At 38.1% G+C, this 17883-nt stretch overlaps 1 pseudogene; it reads left to right on the top strand.

The window, feature by feature from the left end:
* Positions 1 to 16919: 16919 nt before the first annotated feature.
* On the top strand, positions 16920 to 17589 carry LOC107498555 (annotated as a pseudogene).
* The last annotated feature ends 294 nt before the right edge of the window (positions 17590 to 17883 follow it).

Genomic DNA, 17883 nt, shown 5'->3' on the forward strand with positions numbered 1-17883 from the left:
AATTGCAGTGATACCAGAGTTCCTGTATAACTTTCACAAAGATTCCCCCTAAAGTTATACTCTTGATTTTTTAGAGCCATAACTTTTTGAAATGAAAATTGTTTATCAAATCTTTTTGGAGAACCTGCTATGTTCTAGGCCCTAGGGATAGAACAATCAATAAGACAGACTCAGCCCCTGCCTTCATAGGTCTTATAGTCTGGCTCAGTGGTTTTTAAAGTGTAGTCTTTGGACATCAGCATCACATGAGCATTCGTTAATTTTCAGGCAAATTCTCAGGCCCTGCCTCATATTAGAATCAGGAACTCTGGTAGTGGGGCCCAACAATCTGTATTTTAACAAGCCCTCCAAAAAATTCTGATGCATGATCAAGTTTGAGAACCCCTGTCTAAGGGAGGAAAAAGCAAATACTAAATGAATAATTGTAAATATGTTTTGATTTCACCATGGGAAGCAGGGAAAGTTATAGGAACACAGTTGGGAGAAACTTGTTTTGTCTGGACTGTAGGAAAAGTCTGACTGAGGAAGAGATATTTAAATTGTCATCTGAAGGATGAGGAGGAGTGAGCCATGTGGAGTGATGGCAACATGTTGTAGGCTGAGGCGCTGCCTGGAATCAGGTAAGAGAGGCTAGACATGTTAAATCTGGACTCTTCGGCCACAGTAAAACTGAGTCAAAAGATTAGTTTTTGGTCCAAACCCAGCTAAATTAGAAAATCTAATTCACTAGCTCTCTGCATTTCCTAAATTTTCAGTTAATCAAGATTTTAAAAATCAAATCTGTGTTGTGTTTAGAGGCTTCTGTGATATAAAGAGCTTTGCAGTAAGGCAGGAGAAATTCATTATAGAGCCAGCTCTACTTTCAATAGCTCTGTTAGCTGATTTTCACTTGACTTTGCTGACCTCAAGCCCTTAGTTATAAAATGAGAGAGTTGGACCAGATCGTAACGACCATTTCCTTTCTGACTTCATGATCCAGAATTAGCTATAAGTGTCATTGTCCTGCTGTTTACTTAAAAAAAGTACATTTATATTCATTTTCTTCAATAGCTAATTCCATACATTGCCGAGAGTGTTCTTATTCTTTTCTCTGAAATTACTGCCATAAGTTTATCCCACAAGGATATATTACTTGCTCTAATGATCTGGTAATTATTAGATAATGAAATGGCCAACTATAAGCATATTATTAAGAGCTGTTGCTGTGTGGAATATTTTTGTCATGCAATTAGAAATGTTACTTATATTTTAGTAATGCATAAGCAGTTACATGCTGAAGAGAATGAAAAATAAAACAATATCCTTCCATCTTCTGTTGAAGTAAGTCTTAAACACATTTATAAAAAGCCTATGGAGCCTAATTTCATGGGCTAGTGGAATTAAAACCATGTTTTATCTTTGAGTTCACAGTGTACCCTGCTGCCATTATTTAGAACTCTTCCCTCAAGGAGAGTTGAGGATATTGGTGCAAAGTTGGGTTAGGCAGTTACAGTTGTAAGATGACCATCCTGATTTATATTGTTTCTCTCAATCCTATGCTGGGGAAAAGTTTCCTTATGAGAATACTAATTCTGATGGGCAGAGAGTTTTACATACAAAGTCAGGCACATGATAGGTTCTTAATAAGAATGAATTATATTTTAACCAAGCTGTATTCAGAGAGCTTTTGCTGCATATGTAGCTGTTTTATGAATGTTAGAATGTGACATATGCATTACAACATGCATCGGCATTATGAGGAACTTTGTGCTGAATGTGGAAATTAATTTTGGTCTCTTAGGTTTTAACCTTTGATTTTGGCAGCCTCCAGACTGGCCTTTACTTTCTATTAATATGACATTCTCAGAAATGTATCATATGGGAAAGGAGAAGTTGTAGTCTTTCTAGCTGGAACCAGTCACCTGCTTCCCAGGTTCCGTTATCCTTGAACTGCTCTTATGATTTCCTTATGTGCTTTACTTTATGTCTACACATGTTATCATTTTTCATTCTCGATTGGAAGCTCCTGGTGGATAGGATTCATATATGACTTATCTTGGCATGACAATATCAGCTAACACTTGAGAGTGCTAACTTTGAGTCAGGCACTTGGCATTTCATTCGATTTTTTCCCCCTACTGTGATGGACAAGACTTCACAATATGACTAATGACATAATGTGGCTCTGCCTATGAGGCATTTTTAGTACCATTTTATACATGAGAAAACTGAGGTGCAGAGAGTTCCAATAATTGATTTAGGGGCATTGAGCTAGAATGGAACCAGCAAATGTATTTCTTTCCAATTGAAAAATCTGTGCTCTAAATAGTTAAATTGTCTCTGATGGACCTCTAACATTATGAAAACTTAACATAGACTGTATGGGTGATTCTTCATCCAGGTTGTATGACAAGCTGATATATTTAGGGAAAGGTAAAAATGCATGAGGATACTCTGTGGTGTATTCTTGGGAATTATGTAGATAGTAAGAAAGTCTATAAGACATGCTTTCAGTGTTAAGGTAAAGAAAGCCCTATTACCTGAGTAAACAAAAGGTATTGATTGTTATTTCTGTCATGTTCACTGTCAACCATTCCTAGCAGGAGCAATATTTTTCTTGAACTTGCTTGTTTTCCATATTGCATGGTTGACCACATCATTAATTCAAATCTATTGTAATCAAACATCTTAACTGTTGTTAACCCGTTCTGATGCAACTACTTCTTTGCCCAAGGCAGTCTTCATAAGTTCCAGTGTTCAGTTCTGGGGAATAAAATTGCTAAGAGCGTTATCTGTAGGACTATAGTCATCTCATTCTACTCCATAGCTTGGTATTCGTTGCTACACCATTCCATTTGACTTTTTTTTCATGCTGTTCCATTCTATTCTATGAACATATCTTGAGTATTACAATGAACAGAATATTTATGTCTCCCCCAAATTCATATGTTGAAATCTTAACCTCCAATGCGATGGTATTAGGACTTTTGGGGGTGAAGCCCTCATAAATAGTATTAATGTCCTTATGAAAGAGACCTCGGAGAGCTTTTTCACCCCTACTGCCATGTGAAGACACAGTGAGAAGATGGCTGTCTGTGAGCCAGGAAGTGAGCTTTCACCAGTTACTAAATCTGGTGCCTTGATTTTGGACTTAACCAACCTCCAGAACTGTGAAAAATCAATCAATTTCTGTTGTTTATAAGCCACTCGGTCTATGGTATTCTGGTATAGCAGCCCCAACAGACTAAGACAAGTGTTAGGTACTGAAGACACATATAAGTTGAGTTAGATATGTCCTCTGCCTTACCTAATTGAGTGTCCAAAGGGGAGATATATAAGAAAACAGGCAATTACAATGCAGATAGGTAAACCCTATGAAAGGGGTACTGCAGGGAGAATGGGAGCTCAGGCTGCTGGGGTGGGGTTTAACACATGAATCAAACATACCTTGAGGAAGGAGGAAGTGACTTCTTAGTTGTGACCTGAGGTGAAAAGGAAACAGCCAGGCAAAGGGTGTTTAGTCATCTAGAAAGAGTCAGCAAATTAAAGACAGACCCATTTTCTTAGTTTTTCTGCTTTTCTCTTCTCAAAAGATTCAGTTTGCTTGTGGCTTGAGATTCCTAAATTTGCCAAACTGGAAGCAGGCATATTTCTTTAATGTTAGACTTATGTTTCTTATGTAACTGGGCAGTAGTATAGAAAGACTTGTTATCAAGGGATGGCTGGGTGGTCTGACATTCAGATTGCTCAATAAGATTTAGGGTGTGGGAAGAGTATCAGAAAAATATCAAAGTATTTTTTCGCTTATCATTTCAATTAGCTTCCTTTCCCAAAGCCGTAAGAAGTGGGTATGACAGATAATTAAGACTTATTTTAGAAAGCAGAATTCTGATTCTTATTAAATGTAATAACTTGCCCAGAAGTGTATTTCCACTTAAAATGGAGTTTAAAATTGTTAAGTTGTCAAAGAACTGTCCTGACTGACATAATTTGTTGATATTTAACTTTATTTTTCACTTTGATGACTTCAGTTCAAACAATAGTGATAACTTCAGTGTTGTTCAGTGTTAGCTCTAGAACAGGGAGGAACACATTTGATTTTTTGAGTATCTAATGTTTTTGAACATTATACTCAGAAATAATTAGTGAAATATGGCTCTTAGGGTACTTTTAACAATCTGATTTTAAGAGGCATTAAAGACTTGTCAACATTTTCTCCCGTTTTAAACATATAAAATATTCCATGTTTTTAGTAAAAGATTCAGGTTAAATGAGTAGCACTCCACTCAGATAAATAGAAGAGGTAGTATTTTTATTTTTATTTTATTATGTTTTTAAAAGGCATATGTGAGAAGTAATATTTTTAACATAACTACTTGACAGTTCCGAAAGGTAAATAATTCTATGATTAAAGACTTTGGCAATTCAAATTGTTACTGAAGTTTTATTTAATAAAAATGAATGTATAATTTCAATTAAGATAAAAGCAACTCATCTTTTCAGTTCAACAAAAATGATATTTGGATGCTTCTGTCTTTAAATCAAGTTTATTACAGTTGTGGCTCTCACTTGGCGAGTTGAAATTGACCTAACAGCATTTTTCTGTACAATCTTTTGCCTTTAGTTTTTAGATTTATTATGAATAGGCCCCACTGGCTAGGATTATGACCAGTTTTCTTTCAGTAAACGAAACCCCCTCCTACATAGCACTGCTGAACTATTTCGCTTCAGAAAGCAGGACTGCTCCAGTCAACGTAACGGCAGAGAAGTTCGCTTATCTGGTCTGCTATCTCTTTGGGCCACCTCCTCCATTTCAGGTCTCTCACTCTCCTCCTGAGGAATTAGCTATGCTTGTTCTTTTTGTTCTAGTTCCTTTTGTCAGGAAGCATTTGGAATATTCATTCTTACTAACCTATCCTTGGCTTAGAGTTATTTTCCCTAGTGAATAAATTTATATTCTAAAAGAGTGCTAGCGAAAGGACAGAGTTTAGCTCAAATGAATTAACCCCAAATAGTGGAATATTAGTGTTAAAATGGGAAGGACATTGGTATTTTGCATGTTGGAAAACTTGCGTTCCATTCTGTGACTACCAGTAGGTAGTGTGGGGCCATAAATAAAGCCAGTCCTGTTGGTAAGAAAAAAATTACTGAGTCTCAGAAAGAAATTGTGAAATATAAACTACTCAAGGTTGAAGCTATGCATAAATGAGCAAACAAATAATTTTTCATGTCCTCCTATATATTATGTGTTTTCTGCTCGTCTTAGCCTATGGTGACTACATTTTTAAAGCCATAAGTCAGGATATATTTTTAAAAATTATGTTCAGATTTATGTGTAAGTTTATATATACAGTCTTCCAAGGGTATTAAAGTTAAAGCACTTCTTTTAAAAAGTATTAAAATTTTTTTCAATTGCAATCGACATACAATATTATCTTAGTTTCAGGTGTACAACATAGTAATTAGAAATATAATTTATGAAGTAATCACCCCAATAAGTCTAGTACCCTTCTGACACCATACATAGTTATTAAAATATTGACTGTATTCCTTATGCCGTACTTTACATACCTGTGACTGTTTTTATAAAACTAGCAATTTGCACATCTTAATCTCCTTTTTTACCCTTTCTCTCAAATCCCCTTCCTTCTGAAAACAATCAAAATGTTCTCTGAATCTATGAGTTTGTTTCTGTTTTGTTTGTTGGTTTAGATTCCACATGTAAGTGAAGTCATATGGTATTTCTTTCTCTGCCAGACTTATTTCACTTAGCATAATGCCCTCTGGGTCCATCTATGTTATCGCAAATGACAAGGCTTCATTGTTTTTTTGTTTTTTTTTTTTTTGGCTCAGTAATATGCCATTGTATATATGATATGTACCACCTCTTTTTCCATTAGTCTATTGATGGACACTTAGGTTGCTTCTGTATCTTGGCTATTGTAAATAATGTTCCAATGAACCTAAGAATGCATATGTATTTTTAAGTTATTATTTTGAGTTTCTTCCTAAAAAGTACCCAGAAGTAGAATTGCTAAGTCCTTCTTATGTTTCTTATGTAACTGGGCAGTAGTATAGAAAGACTCTTGTTATAACCTTTGTTTTAAAGTTTCTATTGTCTAATATAAGTATTGCTACCCCAGTTTTTTTTTTTTTTCACTTCAGTTGCATGAAATATCTTTTTCCTTCCCTTTACCTTCTGTTTGTGTGTGTGTTTTGATCTGAAGGGAGTCTCCTGTAGACAGCATATGTATGGATTTTGTTTTCTCGTCTATTCAGCCACCCTATGTCTTTGGGTTGGGTCATTTAATCCATTTACATTTAAAGTGATTATTGATACGTATGTAGTTATTGCCATTTTATTATTTATATTTTTGATCTTATTTTTTCTTCTTAAAGAAGTCCCTTTAACATTTCTTGTAAAACTGGTTTAGTGGTGATGAACTTTAGCTTTTTATTATCTGGGGGGATCTTTATCTGTCCTTTGATTCTAAATGATAGCCTTACTGGGTAGAGTAATCTTGTGGTAGGTCTTTGCTTTTCATCACTTGGAATATCTCATGCCAATTCCTTCTGGCCTTCAAAGTTTCTGTTGAGATACCAGCTGACAGTCTTACGGGAGTTCCCTTGCAGGTAACTGCTTTTCTCTTGCTGCTTTTAAGATTCTTTCCTTGCCTTTAACATTTGCCATTTTAGTGATGACATGTTTTGATGTGAGCCTCTTTGGGTTCATCTTGTTTGGGACTCTAAGCCTCCTGGAGTTTTACATCTATTTCCTTTGCCAGGTTAGGGAAGTTTTCCATCATTATGATAGGTTTACAATTTCTTGCTCTCATTCTTCTCCTTTTGGTATCTCTATGTTGTTTACCCAGAGGCCTGTTAAACTATCCTCTCTTTTTGGGATTCTTCTCTCATCTTATTGTTCTGATTGAATATTTTTTGCTACCCTATCTTCCAAATAGCCGATTTGATTCTTTGCTTCATCAAATCTATTGTTGATTCCTCTAATGTATTCTTCACTTCAGTTATTGTATTTTTCATTTCTAACTGGTTCTTTTTTATAATTTCGATGTCCTTTTTTTAATGCCTACTATCTCTTTGTTGAAGTTCCTATTAAGTTCCTTGGGCATCTTTGTAACCAGTGTTTTGAACTCTGTGTATGATAGCTTGCCTCCATTTCATTCAGTTCTTTTTCTGGGGTTTTCTCCTGTTCTTTCATTTGGGACATGTTTCTTTGTCTCTCCATTTTGGTTGCCTCTCTGTTTGTTTCTATGTATTAGGTATATCTGCTACATCTTTTGGTCTTGGTAGAGTGGCTTTTTGTAGTAGGTGTTCTGTGGGGCCCAGTCTCTCTGATCACCTAAGCTGGGTGCTCCAGGTGTGTCCCTTGTGTGGATTGTGTGTGCCTGTTGTAGTTGAGCCTTGATTGCTGTTGGCATGTCAATTGGAGGGACTGACCCTCATGCTGATTGGCTGTGAGGGATGACTATGATTACAGTGGAGGTGCTGTTGTATAGAGGTTGACCCCCTAGAGTAGGATTTGCTTTAGCAGAATTCTGGTGCCTGCTGAGTCTCCTCTCTGTGTATGTCAGTTGTGGATATGATTGGGTGATGCTCTTGTGTGTTCTGAAGCTGGCCATCAGCTGGATTGGTTCTGGGGTCTTTCGGAAGGGGCTATGGTGAAGGCCAAGATCAGGTGTTGCCTGTGCCCAGCCCAGGGTTCTTGGTCTGAGCTACAAAGTGATTTACAGATGGTTGCCACTTGTGCTGAGCTTGGAGGTGCCTGGAAGAGGCTCAGATAGGGACTGAGGCTGGCTGCCACTAGTGCTGGGCTTGGGGCCACTTAGCAAGAGGTATGGGCAAACCAAGGTCAGCTGCTGCTCGTTTGGCATTTGTGAACCTTTGAGAGATTTTAGGAAAGTCTCCAGTTCCAACCCAAACAGCATGTTTGTATGGAAGAACCAAAGGAAGCAGCTTGTGTGGGTCCACAGTTGAGGGGGGCAGCATTTCAGGGGATCACCAGGGCAGGGTAAATGGCATTAGCGAGATTGATGGAGACTCAGACTTGGCGCCCACTTGCACTGTACACTGGGTTGGTTGGGGGAGAGATCAACAAAAGAACAATAGTGTCTACCAGCACTACTGTCTGAAAGAAAGTTGCCCCTCCAGTCCTTGCCCTGAAGCCAGAAAATTCAGTTCTCTTGTATGCCCAAGGTGCTTTTTGAGCTGCTGCCTCATGCTAGAGCTCTGAGCAAGGGAGTCTGTCAGTAAATCTATGTGTAGGCCCTTTAAGAGGACACCTGGAACTCTAGCAGCCCTTTGTATCACTCAGCCTCAATCTCCACTGGTGTTCACAGCCTGCTGTTGTGGGGACTTCTCTTCCTAGCACTGGATCCCTGGGCTAGGACCCCCCCTTATTCCTCAGGAGGGACCTCTTTGGCCAAGATATCCCTCCCATTTCTTAACCACTACTCTGTGGGTGTGGGACCAGCCTGTCTTGCATCTCTGCCCCTCCTACCAGTCTCAACATTTTTTTCTATATATTCTTAGTTATAGGACTTCTTTTTAGCTACTCTTCAGGCAGTTCTCAATGATGATTGTTCTGTAGTTCAGCTGTAATTTTGATGTGGTTGTGGAATTTACCTACTCTACCATCTTGACCTACAGTCTTAAATCACTTCTGTGTTTACTGTCTTAGTTCATGTTGCTATAACAAAAATACCGTAGACTGGTGGCTTAAACCACAAGGTTCCGGAGGATTGGGAGTCCAAGATCAATTTTCTGACTGATTAGGTTCCTAGTGAGAACCCTCTGCCTAGTTTGCAGAGGGCTGTCTTCTTGCTATGCTCTCACATGTTTGAGAGCAGAGAGCAAGGAAGCAAGCTCTCTTCTTAGAAGGGCACTGATCCTATCATCAGAACCCCAACCTTACCTCACACAGGCCCCGTTTCCAACTACTGTTTCACCGGAGGTTAGAATATCAACACATGAATTTTGAGGGAACACAAACATACAGTCCATAATATATACATTTGATGAAATGCTTTTGTTAAAAAGGAAAAAAATAAAATACTGGACCTATGGTTGCTATGGGCAGTGTAGTACCAATTAAAGGCTCTTGGAGTCAGACAGATATTGGGAAAGTAATCTTTTTAAGCTTCATTTTTCTCTTCTGTCAAATGGAGGCAATAATGGAATTCTCATGTGACTGTTATGAAGACTAAATAGTATAAAGAAGACATACATATAAACCATTTAGCATTGTGCCAGACACAGAGGAGGTGCTCAATAAATTGTAGTTATTTTAATAATACACTAATTTTAATACTTATTGTCATTATGATATAATGGAAAATATTGCTTACAGGAGAATCTTTTGTGTAGGAGGGAAGAAATCAAAATGAGATGGTAGAAATAAAAATTAGCAGAAATTAAATTAATATATTCGAGAGCCACTATATTTGTCAGTCACACAGAACTGAGAAGCAGGGACAAGGCAAGGAGAGAAACACGTAGAATGAAAGGCAACCATGGAACTGACCACAAGAGCTGAGTGAGGGAAAAAAGGATATAGTAGGAATGAGACCAAGCAGTGTTACAGGCTTTTGTCAGGGCTGCCCTGGATATGGTGTTGCACTGTTGGCTGTCCTGCCAGCGGGAACCCCACCTTATGGTAATAACATTATAATAAGAAAGACAGCACTCAAGTGAGGAAATCAAAATTACAAGAGAAGCCAGGTGTGGCTTAATTAGCTCTACTTGTGGGAGAGGTCTAGTGTGGAGTAAGAATGCAAAACCAAGAATTAGCTCTTGCAGGAAATTGAGTTGTAAACAAAAAGGTGGTGTTGAGACTATTGTTTTAAACCTCTGGATAGCGTTAACTTCTTCCTCCACCCGCTGATTCCACTTGAGTCAGCTCAGGTAATAAATCACATAGGTGACTGTGGCTGCCTGTTCTACTTATAGGCATTGTTGCTGTAAAGGAAACAGAATGGGAGCACTTGAAAGTGCTTTCTTCTGGTGCCTCGAGGAGGGTTCAGGGTGATTTCAAAAGACAGTTCCTTAGCGTTTTTATCCTTCATCCTTACCTTTGCTGGGGAAGGATGGGCATACCCAGAGCAAGGAATATGCACATACATGATGAACCAAGTTATTTGGTAGGTTCTTTGTAGGAAAATGTGATCCCAGGGCTCATAATTTTGGACTAATTTGGAGAAAGTGAGTACATAGACGATACTTCTATAGGGCAACATGCCTATATGGTCATTTTAATGCAAGATAAGATCTGTTCCTATGTCTTACTGAAAAAAAAAATCTCAGGAGTGATAAGTCAAAGACCTCATTTTGTAGTATATATGCTGACTTGAGCTTGCAGCATCATCGAGAAGGGCTTTATTTGGGAATTTGAGTCCCCTTTCCCGCCCCCCTCACCCCCCCGCCCCAGCAAGCTGGTGAAGATGCAATAAACTTGTCTATTTATCTTATTTTATCTTTTCACCCCTTTCAGGCCCCTTTCTTTGCCTTTCCTACGTTTTCAACTTCCACTGTCCTGTCTCTCAGACACTAACACTTCCACCTCTTTCCCTGACTGTCTCCCTAGTCTATCTCTGTCACATAGAGACATGTTTTATATTCATAATTCTGCCTTTTGGTTTTGATTTCCCACAAGACTTGCCATATTGTTGAAATATAGCTACAGCCATGATACGAAGGGAAAAAAGACAAGGTACCAATTGTCCCAACCTTAACTCTTGATTTTCTTACTCTTTAACAGAAAATGAAAGACATTCAGGAGACAGTTTATTCTCAGCTTTATTACAATCTATTTTAGGTTGTGAATTTCAAATGGTTCAGTAGTGGGTGGAATTCTATAATGCTCTGCTGAACTTAGATTAGGAAAAGTGACCTTTTGATATTCAACAGATAAATTCATACTTTTGGGGTAATAACTCTGCCACCTGCCTTCTCTGTAGTTTTAATTTGTTTTAACCGTATACTAGCTCTCTTTTTCTGGTGTGTCTGAGAGCCACAGATCGGGATGACCTATAATCAGAGAAAGAGTTTAATTGGAATGAGGCTTTTCTGGGCCAAGTGTAGTCAGCCTTTGGAAAGCAGTGCTCTAAAATGGGAGGAGAACCAAGAAATGTTTTCATGCTTTGCCCTGTACCAATTCTCTCCTTGGAGAAGTCTCATGACCTCTACTGATATTAATTAAACTCAGAGCAAGTCTGAGAGGCAAGTCTGCATGTCATTCTTCCCAGACTGTAAAAGGGATCTTTACTTGTAAAGAAGCAACAGCAGAGATGTATGTTGAATCTGGGGAACTGAGAGTCTCTTATTCTGATTATGAAGTGTGGTATTTTATAACTGTCCTGAATACTGTCACTCATCTGCTGCCTCTTTTCTAGGTGATGGGTTGAGTAGTGCTGGGAAACTGGCTTCTACTTTTCTTGTTATTCTACCTTTAGAAGAAGAGAAAGAGCTACAATGAGTCATTATTCAATTCTATTAATATGTTCATTTCTGTATTATTCACATACAAAAAAAACCTCTTAAATATATTCTCCTAGTACTCAAGTTAAGAAATACATAAGTATACAGACTAAAATATGAGAGTATCTGTTAACTGCTCTGATTTCTTTTTATTCTCACTTAACTCCCTTCTGTGAACACTTTCTTGTATTAATTACCTCTGGATTTTGACTTCCTCTGAACCACATATACATCCTTGTCAGTCTTATTGCACTTCACATTGTTGTCTGTGGGTTTTCTCTGGGTTTGAATTTCTTTATATTTGAACCTATGTGCTTTCTATATTTAGGAAGACCTGAAATTTCTGGCCCATTGAAAGCTTAAATGTAGAATTTCTTGTCCAGCAAATAGTACTCAAAGCAATAAATGATGCTACAGACACTTTGCTTTTCAGTAACTTTTGTGTTATTTTATGGAATTTTGAGTAGGTAAGATAGTGGTTGTACATGTTTACTCTATATTTGACCTAATCTTTTCATCTAAATTTGGAGATGAGGTTCAGATTTTTTAAATGACTTACCTATAACTGCACTGTGTGCCTAGAATAGTGTCTATTGAAGGTATTCAGAAAAAATTAGTTGATGAATGGTCAAGGGATTCAGCCAAGCCTGGAATTAAATCTTCCAAGGCTCTTTCCATGACAACATACTGAATCTAAGTTTTCTATAAATTACAAACATTTTTTGGTTGGAGACTGTTATGTGGAGAGTGGATATTTAAAACATAAGATCATGGTTTAGACAGCTATGTGAATTAATATAGACTTGCAGTAGCATAGCCTAAAAAATTAGCGCAGACCCAGGAAAAATTAGCCTCTGGACAAGTAAGGTTGTTAATAGAAGTCCATAATGCAATTGAAAGCTCATGTACAACTCTTTGCTTTCTATATTTTTCTCTGACTCTTTGAACATGAAGATAATGCTAATCACTTCTATCTTTCATTACCGAGTTATTTGAAATATAACACTGACTTAGCACAAATAAAGCTAATGAGCCAAAGACAAGATTCTGATGTTGCTCATAGCAGATACTTTAAATGAATTGCTGGGGGAAGTACATGGTTTTGAAATTATCTGGGGTTATCTGTAGACTTGAGCTAAACTCAGTTAAACTATGATCAGTAAACTACTATCAGTAAATATTCAGTCAACAAATATTTACTGAGCACCTACTATTTGCCAGGACTGGGGTACATGGTATCCTAGGAATATAGCAGTGAACAAAATAGACCTGGTTCTAATATGGGAGATTGGCATTCAATAAATAATTATGCAAACACCTTAGTACAATTAGATAATAAAAGATGAGAAGAGAAAGGTATGAAAACTTGGACTATTCTTAATATAACAAGTCATATCCCCCTTGCCAGCAATCTGAAGAGGAATCTGTGGACATTCACGTGAGGGGACTGTACTACGTACAGTATGTAGGTTTGAAGCTTGGTGTATTTTTTTCCTGTGGAATTTTCTTCTCTGAGGAAGGGGATCAATTTTCAAAGAACAGTGGATGACACTAGCACTATTTGTATTCATCAAAAGCCAAGCAAAGTAGACAGGGTTGTCTATACTGTTGATATCTGAGTTATATCTTCTAGGATTTTATTAGGCAATGTTACCTTTATCTCAACTGTTGTTTTCTCATACAGAATTTTGCTCAGAGTAACTTGGTAATCTCTACCAGGTTTAATTTATTCTGTTTTGGCACTAATCACAAACTGAATTATTTATGTGGCAATAATTTTAAAATTTATGTTTTGTACCTTCCAGACAGAATTACAGTATGAAACTGTATGGGAAAGGAAATCTCTTCCTAATTAGATCCTCCTGTGAGTTTAAATGTGGACAAGTAGGTGCTATTTTTGCCTTATTTTTTTTAAAAAAACTTAGTTTTAGAATAGATTTAGGCTTATTAAAAAATGCAGGAAGTCCAGAGAGTTCCATATACCGTACACCAGTTCCCCCTGCTTTAATCTCTTATATTAGTGTGGTACATTTGTCACAATTAATGAATACTGGTAAGTATTTTTAATTAAAGCCCATAACTCTATCCAGATTTCTTTAGTTTTTACCTAATGTCTTTTTTCTGTTCTAGGATCCCATCTAGGAACCATGTTACATTTAGTTGTCATGTCTCCTCTTTCCATCTTTTGGCTGGAATGGTTTCTTAGACTTTTCTTGTTTTTGACGACCTTGAGGGGGACTGGTCAGGTATTTTGTAGGATGCCTCTCAGTTGGGATTTGTCTGTTTTTCTCATTAGATTGGGATTGTAAGTCTTGGGGAGGATTACCAGAGGTAAAGCGCCATTTTCAACATATCACATCAAAGGTATCTACTGTCCACATGACTTACCCCTGGTGAAATTAATCACTTAGTTAAGGTCGTGTTTGTCAGGTTACTCCACTGACAAGTTACTCTGTGGGAGGAAGTCACTGTGTGGTCTACACTTAAGGAATGGGGAGTTATACACATTATCCTTTAGGATAGAGTAGCTACATACATTCTTGGAATTCTGCACAGGAATTTTCTTCTTCCATCTATCTATCTATCTAATCAATTATTTATGTCACTTTGGACTTATAGATACTTATACTTTGGGTTATAATATTTATTTTGTTGCTCAGATTATTCAAGCTTTGGTCATTGGGAGCTGTTTCCATTGGTTTCTATGTTCCTTTGATGTACTCACTCCATTATTGTTGGCTTTTGGGAATACTCTTTTACTTTCTGGCTATTTTTTTTTCTATTACATAAGAATTCTGTGTTTATTGCAACCATTGATAGCTCAATGTATTATAAGCTTTAAGGTAAAAAGACTCAAAACAAAAAAACAAAACAACCCCCTCCCACCAACCCCCAAAAGCCTGGAATATTTAACTAGAAAAATTATTCTAATATCACATCATGTTTTTCTTGATCTTGGGCCATCCCTGGTGGAAGATCTCGGTTTGTGACTGTGTGCTTTGGGTGCTTTCCCTGGGGTATCAGAAAAAATCTAGATCAGCAAATATTTTCTGTAAAGGGCCAGATAGCAAATATTTTCAGTTTTGTAATCCCAGGTCTCTGTTGCAACTACACAATTCTGCCTTTTTAGTGTGAAAGCAGCCATAGAAAATATGCCAATAAATGGGGTTGCTGTTTTCAAATAAAACCCTTCTTACCAGAGTTGGTAGTGGTCTGGATTTGGGCCGTGGGCTGCAGTTTATCAATCTTGGGTTAAGAGAACTGCCTCTGCATACATGAGTTCAAATCTTGTCATTTACTATGTGGTCATAGGCAAGTAATTTCACTTCCAACAGCTGCCAACATTCCTCAGCTCAATGATGGGTGTAGTAATAGTATTAATCCTGTTTCCATATAGTGTTTAGGGCTTAAGTGATATAAGTAGAGCATTTAGCTCAATGCCTAGCACATGCCTGTTACCTATTATTAGGGTGATTATATAATTAACTGCTAAACCAGGACTCTTGGGAAGGAAAAGGGGTGATATTAATAACTATGCTCAGAAAAGAAGTATAAGCACAGACTGTCTAGGGTTTACCCAAGCATGTGTGTCCACTTTAGTTATTATAATTAGAATCCTATCTCATCTACTAATGCCTCTAATTTCTTACAAATGCTCTGCCCTCCTGCTTCCTATGGTAGGACTCAGCCAAGCCTGGAAAATTACCCTTCTTTCTCTTCTTTTTTTGATCTCAGGAAATGACCTGATTAGATGAGTCTTGGATAGTATTACTAGATCTGAATCAGCTTAGATACTTCATGAGTTTTTTCTCTAAGAATTGGCATTTTGCAATTAAATGTGAAGCTCCACACAGAATAAGCTTGTATAGCAGCAATTCTTTTATCCTCCCCTGCCCCCTGCTTGTACCGAATTCCCTAGCTCTTGAGACTGTGATTTGCCCTTTGCTTTGACCACTCATTACTGTGAGCCTTTCAGTCTTGGCCTTGTGTCTCTGATTACCTTGTGCTGCCCTAGCTTCTTCACCTACGTCTCTCATTGGGAGATGTAAGTCTTTTGCTGCAATTCATTATTCCTGTTCTCTTGGCATACAGAGAGGGGACAGAAGGCTAGAGAAGAAGAGGAGACATTTTTAGTGTTTCTCTCTCAACATTGAAAGAGAAGGAGATGGATCCTCATGAGAATGCAGGGTTCTGGGTGGCCCCAGATAAATGACTCAGATTCTCCAGGAACGGGCATCTCACCAAGCCCTCCCAATGATTCCAATGCTCTCTAAAGTTTGAGAACCAAAGCCCTAGAGAATGTCTGAAAAGGGAGTCCAAATTGTGAAAAGCTATCTGGTGAGTTATTTTGTAGACAACTGTCCCTGAGATCAAAGATCTCTCTTTTATGCCAGAAACCACTACTAAAGCTTGGACCCAAGTGAAATTTCAAGACATTTTCTCTGATGACCTTCATCTTTCCATTTTCTCAACTATCTGTTGACTAAGGGAAAGGGTCTTCTCATTTGATAGGGAGAAAATAGTTGGGGGTTGGGGTTTTGTAGAGGCTTCAAAGGGTAGGAGTTAAGATAGCTGAGAAAGTTTTTCAAAGTGGGGGTGACTGTGAGTGTGATGGAAGCCAAGGGTAGAGAAGTTGAGGATAAGAAAGTCAAGAGGGTAAGGAAAGTGGAGTTCAGGGGCAGATATAGATGCAGTTTAGCCTGTAAAAAAGTACAAGCTAAAAGGAGTTGAAGGCCAAGTTTAAATCATGCTTGGGGAGGTTTCTCTAGTAGGATCCAGAAGGTTAGTGGAGAATTATTGAGGATTTTGTTTTTAAGGCATACATTAGTTTTATAATCAATAAATATTTGCCAATGGTGTTTATTCAAAACACAGTTATTTTGAGATAGGTATTTCAAATACCTTTAGTGGTTTAACTGTCAGATTTCCAGTGTTCAAGTTGCATAGAATCTTTATTCATGTTTTATGGTATTTCTTTATTACACATGTAATGAGTCCCTAATTTATGCATGTACCATGCTAGTCACTGCAGGGGAGACACAAAAGCAATTCTTCAAGGAGCTTTTGTTCTTGGAGGGCAATCAAGAAATATACACTTGAAAAATGTAGTAGTAATAAAGCACATGTGATTGTTAAATGTCTTATTCTTCTCTTCAATAGCTCTGAGGGGATGACTTCTTGAACAATGTATCTTGGGATAGGCCTCAAAAGTTGCATATGATAAAGTAAGGGTAATGGAATTGAGCATTGTAGATGAGCATACTGTTAGCCAAGAGTGAAGTGGAGATATGCATGGTGGTCTGAGGGAGGACAAGTTGCTTCATCTGGTTGACACACTAAATTGTATCTGGGAGCAGTGGGAGAGAGCATAAAACACCATTTTGGGGTTGGATTATAAAGGTTCTTAAAAATTAACCTGGCTTTCCTTCTCACCAAATACCGCCAACATGATGTTCAGGTGCTTTGTGGAGGTTAGCCGGGTGGCTTACATCTCCTTTGGGCCTCATACCAGGAAGCTGGTTGCCTTTGTAGGTGTTATTGATCGGAACAGGGCTTTGGTTGATGGACCTTGTTCTCAAGGAGACAGCATATGCCTTTCAAATGCATGCAGCTCACTGATTTCATCCTCAAGTTCCCACACAGTGTGCCCCCATCAGAAATATGTTCAACCAGCCTGGCAGAAGGCAGATACCAATACAAAATGGGCAGCCACAAGATGGCCCAAGAAGATTGAAGCCAGAGGAAAAGCCAAGTTGACAGATTTTGATTGTTACAAAGTCATGAAGGCAAAGAAAATGAGGAACCAAATAATCAAGCTTGACGTTAGGAAGCCTCAAAAAATACTCTCCTGAAAGCTTCTCCCAGAAAAACACCTGCTGCTAAAGGTGCAGCAGCAGCAGCTGCTGCAAAGTTTCCAGCAAAAAGATGATCGCTGCAGGCAAGAAGGCTCCAGCCCAGAAGGTTCTTGCCTGGGAAGCTGCAGGCCAGAAGGCAGCACCTCCAAAAACTCGGAAGGGTCTGGAAGCTCCAGCCCAGAAAGCACCTGCTCTAAAGGCATCTGGCAAGAAAGCTAAGAACATAAGAGGCTGTTATAAAAGTTGTAAAGGTCCTTTTTGACAAAAGTCAGCCTGTATATTCTATTGAAGGTCACAGGGATTTATAAGAGATTTTGATATTAGAGAATATACTAAGAATTGCATTTTAGAAACATTTATTGGTAATATTTTGCTGGGATGGTTGGTGATTAATGTTACTAGAGAGAGTGACATGAGTTAAAAGGGTCTTTTGATACCATGGGCACAATAAGAATCTGAGAAAGGTGACCACCATAGCAGAAATACAGAGAAGGAATGAGTGAGAAGACACTGCAGAAGAAGAACCTGAATTCCCAGCACTGTGTTCAGGTCCTCA

This window comes from Rousettus aegyptiacus, unplaced genomic scaffold, assembly GCF_014176215.1.
Source record: "Rousettus aegyptiacus isolate mRouAeg1 unplaced genomic scaffold, mRouAeg1.p scaffold_m13_p_4, whole genome shotgun sequence".
In the NCBI taxonomy this organism is placed as follows: Eukaryota; Metazoa; Chordata; class Mammalia; order Chiroptera; family Pteropodidae; genus Rousettus; species Rousettus aegyptiacus.